At 40.5% G+C, this 17810-nt stretch overlaps 3 protein-coding genes across 3 annotated transcripts in view; 1 reads left to right on the forward strand and 2 right to left on the reverse strand.

Moving 5' to 3' along the window:
- Positions 1-15651, reverse strand: part of LOC126558173 (WSCD family member AGAP003962) — a 40348-nt gene extending 24697 nt beyond the window's left edge. The window contains exon 1 of the mRNA XM_050214138.1: positions 15634-15651. The gene's annotated coding sequence lies outside the window, so the exon portion shown is untranslated. The remainder of the gene's footprint in view (positions 1-15633) is intronic.
- The window catches only part of LOC126558885 (heme oxygenase 1), a 536918-nt gene that overhangs the window by 184949 nt on the left and 334159 nt on the right, over positions 1-17810 (forward strand). The window lies entirely within an intron of this gene.
- Positions 1-17810, reverse strand: part of LOC126557160 (zinc finger protein 853-like) — a 379636-nt gene that overhangs the window by 32010 nt on the left and 329816 nt on the right. The window lies entirely within an intron of this gene.

Genomic DNA, 17810 nt, shown 5'->3' on the forward strand with positions numbered 1-17810 from the left:
TTATTTATTTATTTATTTATTTCCAACGAAATATCTGCCGCTAGGGCTACATATAAGTTACTTAATTGCTAAATAATTTAAAAATTAAACTAAACTAAATACGCATAGGCTAAAACGGACGACAATCGATAGGCTTCGGTCAAACTAGGCATTGCAGAAACAACAAACAGAAAGCAAAAAAAAACAGAAAGGAAAAAAAAAAAAAAAAAACTACTACACGGATGGAAAGAACGAATCAATGAATTGTAGGAGGAGGCGTTGGAAAGACTGATGGGAAAGATGAAAATCAAATAGGTGAGAAACATTGTTAAACGCCTGAAAACATTGAAGTAGAGGATCACTGGAACCATACATCGTCCGTCTCGAAGGGATAAACAAAAAATTCCGCTGCCGCAGCACACGAGATGGAGCGTACATATGAATTCTAGATAAGAGAGCAGGCGAGTCAATAACGTTTCTTAGCAAACCACTTATAAAAGATGCTTGAGAGAAGGCACGGCGATCGTGTAGCGACATTAAGCAAAGTAACCTGCAACGTGCAGGGTACGAAGGAAGGATAATTTGACGATCTGCCTAAAAAGCGTTTCACTGCTAACCGCGTAAAATTACGCTGGACTTTTTCGACTCTAGTGCTCCAAGTCTGACTAGTCGGGCACCAAACAATGCTTGCGTATTCGAGAATAGGTCGAACCAAGCTGCAGTACAGAGCTTTGAGACAAAGTGGTTCCCGAACATCCTTAGACATCGAACAGATCATTCCTAAAACCTTGTTAGCTCGGCTGACAGTGTAATCGATGTGATCACTGAATGTTAATTTATCGTCTAGGAGAACCCCAAGGTCACGAACAACATTCACACGATTTAGAACCGCAGAATCAAACATGTAATTGAACATAATACAATTTGTAGAGCGAGAAAAAGATATACAGGAACATTTATCAATACATAAGGAAAGAAAATTAGAGGAACACCAGGAGGAGAAACTGTCTAGGGATGATTGTAAGGACGAGCACGAATCAAGATCGGTTATACGACAAAAAATTTTTATGTCATCCGCAAACATTAAGTGAGCCGATGAAGGAAGAACATAACTAACATCGTTAACAAACAGAAGAAAAAGAAGGGGACTCAGCACACTACCCTGGGGAACCCCAGACGAACAGTGAAACTCGAATGAAACACATGATTTAAACTTAACTCTGCTTACACGATCATGTAAGAACGACTGTAACCAAGCCAGTAAACCAGGAGAAAACCCCAGACGTTTCAGTTTGGCTAAAAGCAATGTATGTGGTATTTTGTGAAACGCAGCTTTAAAATCAGTGTATACTGCATCAAATTGGAAGCCTCTATCAATGCTGGTTAAAGCAGAGGAAACAAAAATATATTTTTAACACATTTACCCTTCCCTCCATGAGGGTTACGAAAGAGACCTATAGCTTTTCTTATAAAAAGGCACAGCAAAACACACTATGTTTAATCAGCTTTTATTTATACATATCGCCACTAATTGTATGAAAACTTTATTAGTTATTTGGAAGCTTTTAACGATTGAAAATTGTGTCTTTTTATACAGTTATGAACAATTTGAGAATACGTTTACTAAGAACGAAGCAGATATTCTTGTGGAGTTGAAACGCAAGATTTTATAGATGTGTGGCAAATCAAGCTAACATTTTTTCTGCTAACTTAATGATATGAAATACCCACTAATGGTCTCTGAGCCTATTTCGCTATTAAAAATGAATTCAAACGCAATAGACTATAGTCAATTGCGTCATTTAGACTATAGTCAAAACTTTTTTAACAAACGGAAGCATGATCACGAGCATAAATAATTCTCTAGAAATCATTGCAGAACAATAGGCTTACCGCCGGATTGTTTAACCCGGCTGTAAGCCGTAATGCTAAAATATTAATTAAAACATATTTTGATAATTTTCAATACACAAAGCAGTGAATTGAATTAAATTAGGGCAATATTTTATAAAATCGTAGCAAGAGATTATGGTACAGATGTTTACAGCTTATACGTTGTTCGTTATTCCAATCTTAAATTTATTGATCTATTCATTTATATGTGAGTATGACGGCCATATTGACAAAATATTGAATTTATTTTGTCTTGGTTTTGTTTTTGTATGTGTCAAACCAAACATTTAAGCTAACGGATTCTGTCATTTTTACAATGTAATTACAAACAATTACAATCAATAGTCAAGATGCTGTTGATGCTTTTTTAGCTATTTTAGAAAATGTATAACTATTAAAAATAGCTGAAGAAGTAACTGAAAACACGATTCTTGACTTATTCTTTTGCCCATCGCGGTACATGCGAATGTATGGCTGTTTCGTTCACACAGCATACATAAACAATACTGAATTGAGAATGAATAAACATCATCTCTTCAATTAGGTTTCGCTTATACCTCTTCTATCCCATAATATCATACCCGGTGTAACAATCCAAAGATAATTTGTTCTAATCAAATGTGTAAAAACGTTGTAACTTGTAAATTGTATTCCTCTGATCTGAATAGTTCTATAAAAACTGCATCATAATCACGGTGTCAAACATAATAATCAAATCAGCTACTATGCTGTCACACACGGATCATGACGCTGCTCAAAACCATGAGACAAAAACGATAAATGCATTCAAAACTAAAAAACATACAAACAATGTTCCATCTGCTTCCTTCCCTGTTCGCATTGTAATGTGATTTCCAGTTCCAGGTTTTCTGGTTTCCACCAACAAATCACGTATGATGCTCGTATGCAAAAGTTCCAGGGCGCGTTGTGCAACAGCATTCCACGCAACAAACATCATCAGAGCGAAACGAAAAAAACAAACCCCCGTCCAGACTGCATCTTTTCAATACAATCGACCACCGGGTGGTTAAATTTTCGTGGTCCACCCGCGACGCCACCATCTCCGTCACTGACGCCACGAAAACATTCCAAGCAACAGTGTTTGGTTGATCTTTTTTTATGATCTCGCACAGATGGGAGACTGTTTATGCAACGATACTACACACCGCTTTGGTACGTGTCACCCATCCAGTCCCTTCGCTGATCATTGATTCTAGCTCCATGTGCGTGTGCATGAATCTTTTTTTGCTTTTTTGTTGTTTGAGAATTCTTCCCGGAACATCTGCGTTCTGCCGATCTTTCATATTGTCGGGTTCTGCTGGTTCGCGGGCAGCAAAACTAAACAAAAAACTCGATCCAATAGTTCGACTTTTTTCTCTCTTGCTCTCCCATTCTCAACACTGATTTGCATACCCTTCGTCACGCACTGTTACACTTCGACACGATTCCGAAGAGTCGTTTGTGGGGCCAGAGCACGTTTCAGCTGGCCAGCGTGCCAGCAGCGTCATCACAGTTCCGGTGGGGGTAGAGCACAGAATTAGCAGAAACTCTTTGTCATTTTTTTTTTTTTGTGTTGCTTTTGCACATCTGTACCGGCATCGAATGACCGGACTTTAAAATGGATGTAATGTGGAGCAAAAAACAGGGAAGATGATATATGAGTTGAAAGAATGACACCATTCTTCTGTGACGTTTGATTGAAACTTCTGTTCATCTTTGCGTTGAGGGGTTTGGTTTGCGCACATGTGTTTCATTGACTGGTGGAAATCGTCTTTTGACCACTATGAATATTGACTAAACGTTGACACCAGGGTATAGCGTCAAATATCTTAAATGTTTGAACAGTTGATCGAGCAAATTATACTATTGGTACAGCGTACGTAGGTGGAAAACATTTTTTCCTATTTTCGCTTTCTATTTCCGGGCCTATTTTGTGCGGAAATAATTTTCTTCTCGGTTTTGCTCATGGTCTTGACGAAGCATTAAACGGCGAATTTATTTATTTCAGTTTAGACATTTTTTAATGCGATTTATTTAAAATGATGCTCTCAGTAGTTGAAACAATGAGGTAAAAACGTGTCATTTTCTGAATTTTAGTGATAACTTACCAAATTTGAGAACAATCTTACTGATTTTGTATAAGCTTTGACACAAAGCAAAACGCATTTCTTCAAAAACAATTTTTCTTATAATTTTTTGAATGTATGGACTCATTTGTGATGACCGCCTGTTAGAAAAATATCTGCAAAGGGCGTTTTAAAATTTGTAAACTTTAATAAACCTTCAAACAGCAGGACCGGGGTTCAAATCCCATCCGGACCGGCCCCCCCGTAGTGAGAATTGACAAACCAAATACGTGATAACGACAGTCTAGTAAGCCATTTCGATGGCCGGCATGACCTTAGAGGTCGTTAAGCCAAGAAGAAGAAGAAACTTAAATACCTAGCTTTTAAAGGTAATTAGTGAAATTTCAAAAGCATATCGTGCAGCATTGTGGCCGTAAATGATTTTCCACCAATAACCTCCTCGAAAAATTGTCTGCTAAAGTTAGTAACTCGGTTAACATATACTGACGCTAAAGAATGAATTTAAAACTTTTGTAAACAAACATTATTTATTTTTTAACATTTTCCGTTCAAAGTATCACAAAATAAATTTGTTTAAACTATTTTAATGAGTTGAAAACTTTCAAAGTTATGGAGAGTTGGTGAGAGGATTTAATTTTATTCCTTTAGAGACCTGGCTTGGTCGTTTTACTTTTGTCCAGATTTCGGGTGAAACAAAACTTTATTTAAACTATTTGCTAAAGTATCAGCAAACCGTTCCATTCATGCCATTTTTGTTATTTGCTTTCGCAAATTTTATCTCTGTAGGCTAAGTATAATTACATTTTTATTCCTTTGCAGCTATGCAAAGTTAATAACGTTAATGCATTTGTGATGAATTTTGCCATATGTTTCATTTTTAGAATACTTCAAAAGGTTTTTATCTCCCAAAGTTTCTAGCCTGAAAACCACACATTTGACTTTTTCATAAAACCAAAACCAGAAACCACATTTCAGAGCTTGCAAAAACTTAAGTGTTTCATCGCCTCTTTCATCGGCTCTTCCACACGGCACTCGAAAGCGCATCATACCAGCAAGCCCAGCGCACCCTTGTTACCAAACGTCGTCAACAGTGAGCAAACGATCCGCGTGACAGACGCGGGACAGTAGCTTCAGCTGCTGTAAAACATGCCAACACCCGCAGCAGCATCCGTGCAAATCCGGCCTAAATCGTTCAAAACCTCACACGAAGCACCACCGTCTGAGATCTCGTCGTGGCAGTAGTTATCAGTGAAAGGTTTCGCGCTCTAGCGAACCAGAACGGAAACCTTCGTGTAAAAGTGTCCTCAACGAAGCAGGAAATGGGATCTGCCATCTACCAGGCAACTCGAATGGCGAATATTGCTCAATTTCCATCACACTGACGAGTTTTCATGTGCCGGTCTGCGAGTGGCAGCAGATACGATACGAGCAGCCATCGTCTAGGACTCTCCGGTTCCAATCCGGCATGTTACTGGCGCGCGTGTTTCAACTGTTGTCTGCCGCTACGACATACATGATGCACCCAATGCACCACCGGTTGGAGAGAATGTAGTAGTTGGAATAGAATCTGGTAGAAAATTACATTCGCATAGCGTTTCGTTCTTGAAAAGCTTGTTTCATAACCACAAATTTGTGGCCGGTTCGAGGATTGGTTGGTAGATGCTTGATGGAAAAAAGTAGAAATGGGAACTTGGTCAGTTGTTGCCGACGTGCAGGATAATGCATTTCGGAGCTAATGGAAATGAATGTGACAGAACCGCTAGCGTTCGTATTCTGCATTGTTTTAGCGCTTTCATCAACGATTTCCATGGCTTTATTCAATACTAAGAACTTATTGATGAATGCTTAACGCAGACACGCACAATTTGATATTAAATTTGGCATAAAGCATTATGTAACGAATGACTTTTAAAACTCTTTTATGAAATTTTTTCAAATATTCAAAACAGCTTCAAATGCATTAAACAATAAAACAATGTTCGGGAAAATAAAGCTTTGAATGTTGGGCAAATGTTAAATGGAGCTTCTTGTTTTGAATTTTTTATGTAAATTTGTAACCCACAAAAATAAACACAACCCAAACGATATTGTATCCTTCGCTAAACAAAGAGCACCCGCACGCCCTGACATTTGACAGGCACATTTGCATTGACATTTGCATCTGTTAAGCTCGCAGTTGAATGTTGCTACCACGTACCATCAGGCGCTACCCGTTATGGAGGCGAAAGGTTTGCATAAGGTTTTTGCTACACACAAAAAAAAAGCCCAGTGTGTCCCTCAACATCAGGATGCTGTCAGAAATATCACAAGGACACAGTTTGTCTTCCGGCACGGTGTGTCCATGTTCCGGAGAGTGCACTGAAGGGAACGAGAACGATGTGCATTGGACAGCAGAATGAAGATAGCAGCAAACATCACGCACACACACAGACATGGTATCAACGGTTCGTTGGTTTTATTCTATGGTCAAACTTTGACGAAGCACCTAACCTAGTGTACTGTCTATAAAATTTGCAGCTTATGTCATTGGATTCATATTAACTGCGCTGTCCATTCACAGTACGTGTGAGAGTTCTTTGTACAGCAACTTGTATGAGGGAAGTAGAATGCTTCATCTGCACGTACAGTTCTAAGTAAACATTTGCTCTCATAATGTTTTGTAAGCGTGATTTAGTTGGCTGTTGTGATTTTCACCACAGATTGATATTTAAATTTTATTTTTTTTAATGTTCTAAATGCTTGGCCGTTTTCTGTGGTCATTTTCTTTAAAATTATAAGCTTAAAAATGTTGAAATGTTAAATGACCAAAGTATTTGAGAAAACAATAATCAAACTAATATTATACAAACAAGTTGTGCAATACCCTAAACTTCAGACCTTAGACAGGGAGATGGGCTAGCCTGTCTCTTCAATCTAACGCTACAGACTTGATAAACCTGATCATCTTGGAGTTGAAATCTTTTCCCACCATCTAATTTAAGCCAATCTAGATTCAGAAATATGCTGATGACCTAGCATTCTTTGATTTCAGATTCTCCAATGTAGGCAAAGCTAACGAAAGAATCAGGCAAGCGACAGAAACCTGCTAGGTCACGCTGACCACCATTCAATAGCATACCGATACCACGTAATTGTACATTAGACTTGCTGATACCGCTCAGTTGAATAATCAGTCCTCCCTACGGCGGAATTGTTCGGATGAGATTTGAGCCCCAGTCCTACGGTGTGAGGACCGGCGCCACTGTCGCCTTAACCACCGCACCGCCAAAACTTCGACTTCCCTATGGGCTGCTAATAAACACTTATTTACTTACGAGTGACGAACAGATCCATTTATGAAGTTCTTCAAAACTTTGACTATATCAGGTCGAAAGTTAGCATCCAAAACAACATCGTAGCGAATAAATAAAAGACTATATGGAGCATTCACAAACATGGAGTTTGTGTGAAAATGAATACTCTCAAAGACAAAACTCTACTCTAATTTGCGGTGACTTAGCCATGTTAGTATTATTCCATTTTAGTGTCAACCAATGATAGGAAATTCCCATGGTTCGATTTATCCCATCAGTAACGAGAGCACACCGCATTTGTGCCCAGTAAAAACGCTAATGCTATGTAATTTTCACCTTAACCATAATACCCGACCATTGTAATCAAAATTGCAATCAAACCACTACAGCTAATCTGTACTACTTGCTACGGAAAATGCTTCCACAGCTTCAACTAACGAAAAGTATCCTCATCAGGCGCTTCAGTTGCTACTCGGCGATTCGTAACGTTTCACATGAAATCTTTTTTTCTTTCCTGGCTTCGGGGTGGTTTGCCAAATCTTCCTAACCTCAATGATTTTATCCCAGGATGTCAGTTTAAGCTAAAACTCTCAACACACCACGCCTCCATTTTCATCCTTGAAGCATGATGATGATGAAAAATGCTCCACCGATATATTGGACTTCGGAAGAAGAGAAGAATGTGTGGATGTGCGTGTGTGTTTGTGGATTTTTTTCCCTCCAAAGAACACACCCATATCCATAGAAAGCGTACACACACTTGAAACACTTTTCTCAACTGAGCGGTTCACACAAAGCAGCCACCCACTTTTCCAAACCACCGGGCGGGAAAGTAGGGGGCTAAAATTTTCTGCAAAGTCATTCAGTTAGGACGAATGATTAAGTTTGAATTGGGCTTGACGCTTGGCGATCCGCAAGGGTTTTACGCAAAATTCATATCATTATCTTGCCGGCAGTGCCGTTTATCGTACGGAACGAGATGATCAGGAAGTTCGGTACCACGGTCTTAACTCAATCTCGAACAATTTCTATGACACACGCCGCACAAACACACTGCAAGGGGTCCGTTCTCGTACTGTTGGAAGCTGTAGGACACACATCGTGTTATGAGGAAAATGTTACCCACGAACCGAAAATTGTTCCGATGAATCTTATCAGTTCATGTCGAGGCGTAAATATGCAACATCATGCTGGGATTTAAAAGGGGCAACTTTAAAATAGCCCAAAGGCGAAAGATTTTTGGAAGAGAAGATTAATTTTGGCTGGTAGTGCAAAGTCAAAGTTTAAGACAGGGTGTGGTACTGGTAAGTTAATAACTCTTCAAAAACTCTCTCTCTTCTCTCTCTCTCTTTCTCTCTCTTTCTCTCTCTTTCTCTCTGTCAAGGCTCCAGGACAAGTTTACGTTGTAACAGACAGTTCAAAATTTGTACATTATATGAATTATTTTTTTCAGGCACTCCTTTTGTCCGCAAATTATCTCACAATCATCAGCGATCCGATTAACTGAGCAAAGCTTTCATCCACTCATCTAAATCAACTGTTGTTAATCTTTTGTTTAAGTGGAGCAAAAAAAACAAACATTTGCACATTATTATTATCAACTACTTCACAAGCATTCCGGAGACAGTTTAACTTTCCTGTTATAACTTTCATTCGGTGCTTTTCTCTGTACCGTACCATCACCTACGCTTGGAATGCAGTTTACAGTCGCAATGAACGCAGTCAGCCAATGCCGGCACACAGCACCAGGTGCATTTCCATGACAACGCAATTTCCTTCAGGAAAAGCGGGAAAGAAAACTCTAGCGCATCCTCACAACTTGACTGCGTTCTTTCACCAAGAATTCAGAGCGCGTTGGTTGGTTGGGCTATCACGGTCAGGTGGGTGCCAAGATGAAGTGAAATTAAATTTCAACATCCTGTTTCTACAGCAGACCCCGGGTAAAGCGGTACGTGATGTGTTGATGAGAATGCTACCCGTGCTGCCAGGGGGCGAGTTTTCTCATTTAGCCGCACTGTTTCCTCCCTGTCAATCGATATCCAATCAGCAGTAGAGTAGTAGCGGTGGCCTCCAGAAAGTTTTTGCTACCAGCCCGATCGCAGGCTTACCAAGAACAAACGGCTGCAGTAAGCCGAAGGCGACTGACTGCAATTGCAAAACAAAAACAGAAAAAAAATTCTCCGGGATTAAATCGAACGGGCAATCAGTCGGTTCAACGAGCCTCGCGAATGCATTTCGTTCCACGATGAAGCAAGAACAAACGTGGCGCGCATTAGTAAGCAGGGTGGAAATAATTATTCAATTTAAAAGTTCGTTCATTAGTTTGATAAGAAGGGTGGGGCGAAGTTTTGCTGCATGTTTATGCTCAGCTTTGTGTATGAGCTTAAGGGTAACGTGAAATGGTGCACACAATGAATGTTTATGGTATATTAAACTAAGCTGACTTTTTCATGCTTAATGTTTTTCAATTTATCGATTGCTTTGTCGATTGAACATTTAGCTTCATGATTGTGACTCCATTCTAAGCGGTAAAGAAATGACTAGCATTTAAAGGGTAAAATATGATGTTTTGAGTTCCTTTACACAAAGTGTGTGGTGGTGTAAAATAACTGTATGAGTTGAATGTCTCCTGTGAGTTGAAAGGACTCCTGTGACATGAACTTTAAATGACTCCAACTGGAAATGAGCCATCCGACCACCGGTAAACAGATTCGATGTTGTCGATGTTCGATGAGTCCTCACCATCTTCTCTTCTAAGGGCCTCTTTGAGACTTCATTCGGCAATGATCATTAAAACATATCACACATCTTCATATTACAGATCAGCAGTTTTATTCCTGCATTCTCTTCATTGATTTTAATGTCGCATATGATAGCATAGCCAGGGTTAAAGTGGAAAATGCAAAAAGCTCATTTGGAATCCAGAAGGTAAAGCTTGCCATGTTTATAAGAATGACTATAACCAATATGTCAGGAGATGTTGGAAAGACAACTGTCGGGGGTTGCACTGTCTCCTGATGCTGGAGAGTCGATCCTTTAAGTTAATCTAGACTGTGGTATACGCTGATAGATTAGACTCTTATATGTATCAGGAGCAAAGAATCAAAAAGGCAGCACAAAACTTCGGATATGGTACCAACGAGGTGAAAACCTAAATAATGTTGACACCACCAATGGCTCAATATAGGACATATGACCATACGTAGCCGGTCCTGAAAGCTTTAACGGGATCGTGTTTCACAATCACGGAATAGTACCGGAGGGCCCAGGAAGCTGGACTCTTGTACCGAACCGGGATATATCCTCGCAAAAAAGAAGAAGAAGGCCCTGCTAATAAACATTTATTTTCAATGTGCGATGCTGTGCTGATGAGCTAATAAAATCTTGGATGCTTTTTAAGCCTATATGCCAAAAGCCCTTCAAAAAGCCTGCGGAAGCTGCTCCACTCAATATACCTTGTCGCGGTTGAAGCTGGGACTGCAAAAAAAAAAAATCCAGTGCTCCACCACATGGACTGTGCAGCCTCCAAATTTGACGAATTCCTCTTTGCTGAGTTACAGAGAAAGATGCACCCAATGGATGAGCAGCGAAAACGACATGCTCTACGATCTGTATCTGATCAGCTGACGATGAAGCTGAAATGAGGTGATTGATGTTGATGCGTCCTTCAAAAAGGTATATAATAACTATGCAGACGGGACAATACGGCACTGGACCGTCATATTCAATTGTAAATAAATAAAAAATAACTACGCAGAAGGCGATCGACCAAGTATTTTATCTTCGCCGGACGAAGACCACGAAGCGCGAATCATTCCTTTATGTGTTACTTCTAAAACGAGATAAATACAGGTAGGGGCAGCATACCTACTTTTTTATTCAATGTTTTTGTAATGAAAAATACTGATAAAAATATTATGCGTTGAGCATCAGAAAGATTTTGAAAGCAGAAGAAATTTTTGAGAGCAGATTATTGAATATTATACGGAACTTAGTAAAAGTATTGTTTCATTAGTTCTAAAGGTAAGTTTATAACGTTCACATTACCAGTGATGAGAGTATGCCCCTTTGATAAAAATATTAAGTCCAAAAAATCACATTCATTAGCAATAAAACGTACGTTATGAATGCATTCCTCTGCAAGCAATTTATGTCTACTTTACGCAAATGAATGCCACCGATTTTATTGCAAAGCGAAGGCTTAGCCGGAATGTTAAATATGCACACGTTGGGGTAGCAATGTGTCGCGCAAAGCAGCTAACACGGTGGCTCGATAAAAAATAATTACAACCAAGCCTGACCGGATTCAATAATTACACTCGTTAGGCATCGTATCGCAGCGTGCCACCTACACGTAGAGCTTAAGCTCACGCCCAACATTATGCGTATCCTTTTGCATAATATTTGCATATGAATGTACCATTACTTGTGGCACTTGAGCTCCGATTACAGTTTCATTCGTTTTACTTTCTTTCGCGCTACAAACGCACACACACACACTGAGCTACAGCCGATAGTAGTCGTCCTGTAGCGCCGAAAGTATTTCCGAACAACCGGCAATAGGTACTTGGGACTGCTATGTCATGGAGAAGTGTAGCATCAACTAGGCTCTTCTCGACTCAGCCGGATGTAACGACCCGGTTCGCACCTCACGACAGCGTTCGGCCCGGGCGCACGGGCCTGGCACTGCTTCAACGATATTGCTCCGTTGTCAAGGATTCAACATCCATCAATCAGCTACTCACCTGAGCTGTTTGGCGAACGATGTAATCGAGTGGAAGAATTACAAACACAGCACCGAATCTAATGCATAAAAAAGCAGATTGGCGTCAAAACGGATGATGAAAGGAAAAAGTCTACTCTCGGTCGGTCGTTGGTTTGTGAGCACTCCTTACAACTTCTGCTAAACTTTCCGAACATCATAAAATGGAATCTACGGATATGATATACTGAAGGAAGCGGTATAAAAACAACACCCAGCATGAAAGCGGAGAGATAGAAGAGCAGACAAAGAAATTCCGCGCTTAGCATTGTGTTGACTTTCACTGTCGTAAACGGTGTGTCTGCACACAAACACATTGGTGCTCGATTCCGGCCATCGACGTTGTTTGCCTCGGCAACACGACAAACACGGCGTCGGAAAATGCCGGAACCAATGCTTCCTCGCGTTATCGAAGGCTCCGATCCGGGTGAGATTTGTTTGTTTCAGCGCACCGTAGCTGGCCGTACATAACCTGGCGTATCCGAAGCGGAAGGAAGCAAGTCAACAAACAGAAGTTGATTTTCCAAGGCAATTCTAGGTCCGTGGAGCAACGCGCATGAAATAGATCGTAGGCCTTTATCGTGTAGTTGATGATAATTTTGAGGAGACGTCAGTAACTAGGAAGGGATAAGTGTATACTCACAAGTAGATGGTTCAATTTCTTAACGAAGCATAGATATTGTTTCGTGAAAAAAGCTTCCCAAATTCGTCGAATCTAATGTTACACAAAAAAAAAATCATTTTCATCGCGATCAATACAACATCTTCAATCGAAAATGGTTTATGTTCTTCTTTCGTCTCTGAAGCATCGTGCCAGCAGTTTTTACTGTTCATCCCGCTCAACATGCTCCAATCCGAAACGGGACCTGCTTATATACATCAGGACAAATAAAAGGCTAAAGGTAGAATGATTCTATTCATTATATAATAGTTCACGATCAATTTGATTAATCATCGTGATTGCCTTATGTTCACGCACAACGCACGAGACAGAATCCTGACTATAGTGTGTAGTGCATGAGTGTCACTGGCATGAGTGACGCTCAGAAAATAATAAATAGGGCAAATTTAGCTAATAAAACTCTCTTCACTTTTGTACATCCCTGGCAAACTGGTAATAATTTTCCCTGTACAAAACACGTCCGAAAGATTCGCGATAGAACACCTTATTTTTTCTATTGATCCCTTAAGTTATCAAACAACAATAAATAATCGTGTACAAGTCCGGTTACTTTTACGTACTCCTTAAATTCGTTCTCCCTTAATCGTGTTCACTGTCCATGGTCTTGGTATCTATGTTGACTCAGAGCTTTCCTTCAAGCTTTCCTTGCTTGTTGTGCCCTTTGTAGTCCTTTTTGCTCCACTTGAGCAGATCATATCGAAAGGGTTTAACGGTTCTTTGAGCGGGAATAAATACATGAATATGAAGAATGATTTACTATCTCCATCGTTTCCAAGAGTCAATTCGAAAAAAATATTAGTTTGAGTTACGAGGCAGCTTGTAGTATATTATATTTTAAGTTAAGAAAACATGCAAATAGTTTTGACTCAGTGGATCATAGCCTGAATCACAAAACCGTGAAAAATCACACCCATCGCTCAAACCAAAAATCCCAAGTTTTATGACAAAATGCTGTGAGAAAATGCATGCGCTAAAATGGGTAGAGAAACGGAGATAAGATTTAGCTGTAAGATGTAGAAGAGTTCAGGACTGAACTCAATTTTCGGCAACTACTGTGGCTGTAGTATGCTTTCCAATCCGTTTGTAGCAACCGTTACGAACACAGCCGTTTGTTTAAACGATACGAAATTCGTACCCAAGGAAATCTATAATCCAAGCTGTCTCTAAAACAGATAATTTGTTTTCATCCTGATAAAAGTAAATTTATGAAAGTACATAAAAGCAGCCGATTACGTTATTACTCTTGGAAAAGATTGTATAAAAGTATCAAAATCGTAATGAAGCTTTTTTAGATCAAGCTCGGATATGTCACTTCGAATTTTATATTAGTATAATAGAAAACATTCTTAGATTAACTGGGGCACTCTATTTATTTAAAAAATATTTAATTCCACGGGTCAGACCGATTGTCAACATAGAACTGAGTACTAAATCCTGACCGTATTTCCCTATTCATGGAATGGCATGCTAAGAAGAAATAGAAAAAGAATCTCCATAGCTACCATTATTCCCAAACGTAGCTGATAGTAACTTAGATATTAAATTAAAATTTAATAATTAATATTTTTCGTCCCACAATTTCTTTTCAATTCCATATGTTCCTTCAAGCCTCAAAAAGGAAAGTGCAAGCTTCATGTTGTTGTGACTGATTTATTGCTACGCTCAAGTTTTGCATACATTTCCCTTTATTTCCCTCGAGCCATACAGCCATACAGCGCGCTAACCCGACTAAACAAACCAACGCAAGTAACATTCGAACCAGTAAAGAGATTATAAAACGTGCTTGCAATTCAAATGTAGTATCTAGGAATTTGCTCTAAATTCTGACCAGTTATGAAGCAACAGCGTCCCTGCCCAGCATCCCGTCATCGAACCATGCAAATGCCAAAATGCAAACAGCAGCGTTCCCTCCCGTACAGCGGAAGAGCATCAGCAGCGTGGCAAAGTGTCGCTATTTTCCCCAACAGTCGACCCAAATCACTAGCCCGCCGGTCTCTCGTCCCGCGCGATTTGGGGTACGCTTGTTTGCTTCTATTTTCATTCACCTTACTTTCACCCCATCAACACCACCAACACGCCCAACCTGCTCGATACATGCAAGTATTTGCTCAGTAGGAAGTTGCTTTTTTTTTTCGCTGGCGGGTGTTGGTTTTACCTTTCGGTTGTGATAATTGTTTACCTGGGAATTTCGTTACGCCGCATCTTCAAGAAGCAGCGTGTTGCTTTACGCACTACGCACACGCTGTGCAAACTAAACAGAACGGCAAAGGGTAGCCCTAACTCTGAAAGCAGTACACCATCAAAGTAGGCTTTATTTGCAACCCTAGACGAAGTGATCACCGCCGCCTTGGATCGTGATGGGATTGGTGAAAAAAAGTGCTCTTTATCTTCTTTTTATGCTTCCCTGATCGATCTGGTTTCTATCACCGGCCAAAACCATTTATCTCACTTTCCTTCCTCCTTGTCCACATAGCCTTCAACATTCTCCACAGCGTGTAATATCTGTAGTACGCGATCTGTACGGGGGATGGATCGACGATGTAACGAGCAAAGAGCAAAATAGACTCGTTGTCGGGTGCCAACAAGGGCGAAAAGAAATGCCAAACAACCGTCTCAACCGTCAACCGGGAGTGACAGCACACCGAACACCGTGTACCGGAACAAACGCAGTCAAGGACGCAGAAGCCATCCCGAGGACCGTATCTATTGCTCGCACTCTCTGTCTCTCCCTCGCTCGGGAAGGACATCGTTGACAGTTGATTTTCTTCCCACGGGTCCAGGTTCTTCCTTCCGATGCTACTACCGGTTGGGCAGAATCTTGTGGATGACACTTGACTTAACGCGTTTGCTATCTCGACTTCTTGTTGCGTTCATTCTTCCACAAGAAAGTTTCCAGCGGAGCGAATTAGGTGGTTCTACACGATAGAATTTGCCTACCTTGTATTCGCTTGCGTTCCTTGCCGGATGGGCTAACCAGGCTGAGCCGGAGTTTTGGAGTACTGGATGGCGGGCCAACAACAAGACCAACTGGATAAATAAAATTCACAACGATGAGAAGTTTTCACTGGTCTTCAAGAATTTTCACTGCTCTGGCTTTTACTATCTTCACCGTTTCTTCTGACGCGATTCACTTTTAACCCAACACACTTCACACAGAACACTTCACGCAAGCACAAGCCCATCCGAAGGAGAAAAAAACAACGCCCGACGCCGAAAATCCGCCCGTTATGTTATCCTTTCGCGTTTGTTTTGCCGATTGCTCAAAAAACCAAGGCCCCGACCAAGCCACCCCGTTTATGTTGGGCCGTTCTCGTTTTCACACCGGCACACACACACACACACTCGAACAGGCTCCGCTATCCCTTGCTGGCGCATTCGCACACTACGCCTCGCGGGGGGAGTGCACATACACATCGACCGAATGTATGGTGGTATGTGTGTGTGCGTTGTGCGATTTTTTTCGTTGTTTTGTTCGTTTTGTTTTGGGTGGGGAATCGAACCCCGCCGAGATTACCGCGTGCGGGACACGCACACAACACGCACCGAGCGCTTGGGCGTCAGCGTTTGGTCGCGGTCTGAAGAAGACTGAGCAGCGAAATTCGCATCACGTTCTGTGGGAGCGTTTCAGAACAGCATCAGCTGCAAAGGGAAAACGCTCGTTAGCCGAACGCCACGCCACAATCGACTCGCGAAGAGATGGAGCCGCCCGATACTCTAAGCAAGCGCTGCCATATACAGTGAGTAGCGTGTAAGTAGGACTGGGGTGATTTTTTTGTTTAAGGTGTGGATTGTTGGTAAATGTTTATTGATTTAATTTAACTGTAATTGTACATGAGAACCCAGATACTACACAGGCTGTTTGACCAGATACTATAAATTTTAAATTTATGCGTTGCGCGGGATTTGTAGTTTTAGCTGGATTTTTATCTTAGAATAGTTTATTATAATTTTAAACAAGTTACGTTTGTAAATTGAACGGAAAATATTTTTTTTTGCTTTACTGAAGCTCTGCTTCTTCGTCCAGATCGTTTTTATCATAAAGAAAATAATATATTGAAGACTTTGCTTTATGCTTTCAAGTGAAAAGTGAATTTCGTGTAGAATGAATTCAAGAATTTCATTAAAGATGCATTGATAGGTGAATGTAAATTGATCAGGTGAGTGTAAATACAATGTGGTGTCGAAATAATGTTTTTTTTTTTTCATTTTGTTGAAGTGGTTTAGCTTTTGCTTGACTCTTTATTTTATCTTAAAAACTAAGTCTTAAGAGGTTAATTCAAATAACTAGCTTACTAAGTGAAAAGCTATAATCCTAGATTCTAGCAATCCAAGTACTGCAGGCTTATGCGATGAGAGGAAAGAAAAATTGGTTAGAGAAATGAAAAGTTGCTGGAAGAAAAAAGGTATAGTGAGAGGGAGGGGGAGGGAGGGAATTAAATGTTTGATGAAGAGAGTCGAGATCGAAAAACAGTTAGAGACAAATTAAAATTTAAACAATTAAAGAATGTAATGAAATGGCGCATACAAACTAGAAACGGCTCGTTGTGATTGCATACAATAGGTTCAACGGGGGGTTAGGTACAGGGGATCGTGGGTTCTAAGATTACAGGAAGGGCCATTAAATGGGTCTAAGGATAGAAGATCAGGAGCGTCGTTGTTACCTAAAACAAGGCTAGCAATAAATATTGCTTGTACCCTATAACACCTGATGTATAGCGTATCTAAACTTAACATTTGGTAACGATCGGCATTGGATGGGAGCGCTAGAACGATCCAACAGACTGATAACAAACACTTCTCTAATATCGCTGCGTTCGACTCCGCTTATCAAGAAAAGTCTTGCGGTACGCAGATATCAAGCAGGGCCACATAAGGTGCTTCACATATTGAAATCCGATTTATTTTTATCACAATACTGTCAGTCCCACATTCAGTGTACAATGGTCTTCTGTGCATTCGTAAAAATATCATCCCAAACTTTCTATCCTAAAACATCACAACGCACTGTGAGAATCGGCAGGTCGCCGTGGGAGATTTTCCGACACTTTTCCGTACGTTCGGGTTCGTACATTTTCCGCCGATCTACCTGCAACGGTATTGGTAATAGCGAGAGC

This window comes from Anopheles maculipalpis, chromosome 2RL (assembly GCF_943734695.1).
Source record: "Anopheles maculipalpis chromosome 2RL, idAnoMacuDA_375_x, whole genome shotgun sequence".
In the NCBI taxonomy this organism is placed as follows: Eukaryota; Metazoa; Arthropoda; class Insecta; order Diptera; family Culicidae; genus Anopheles; species Anopheles maculipalpis.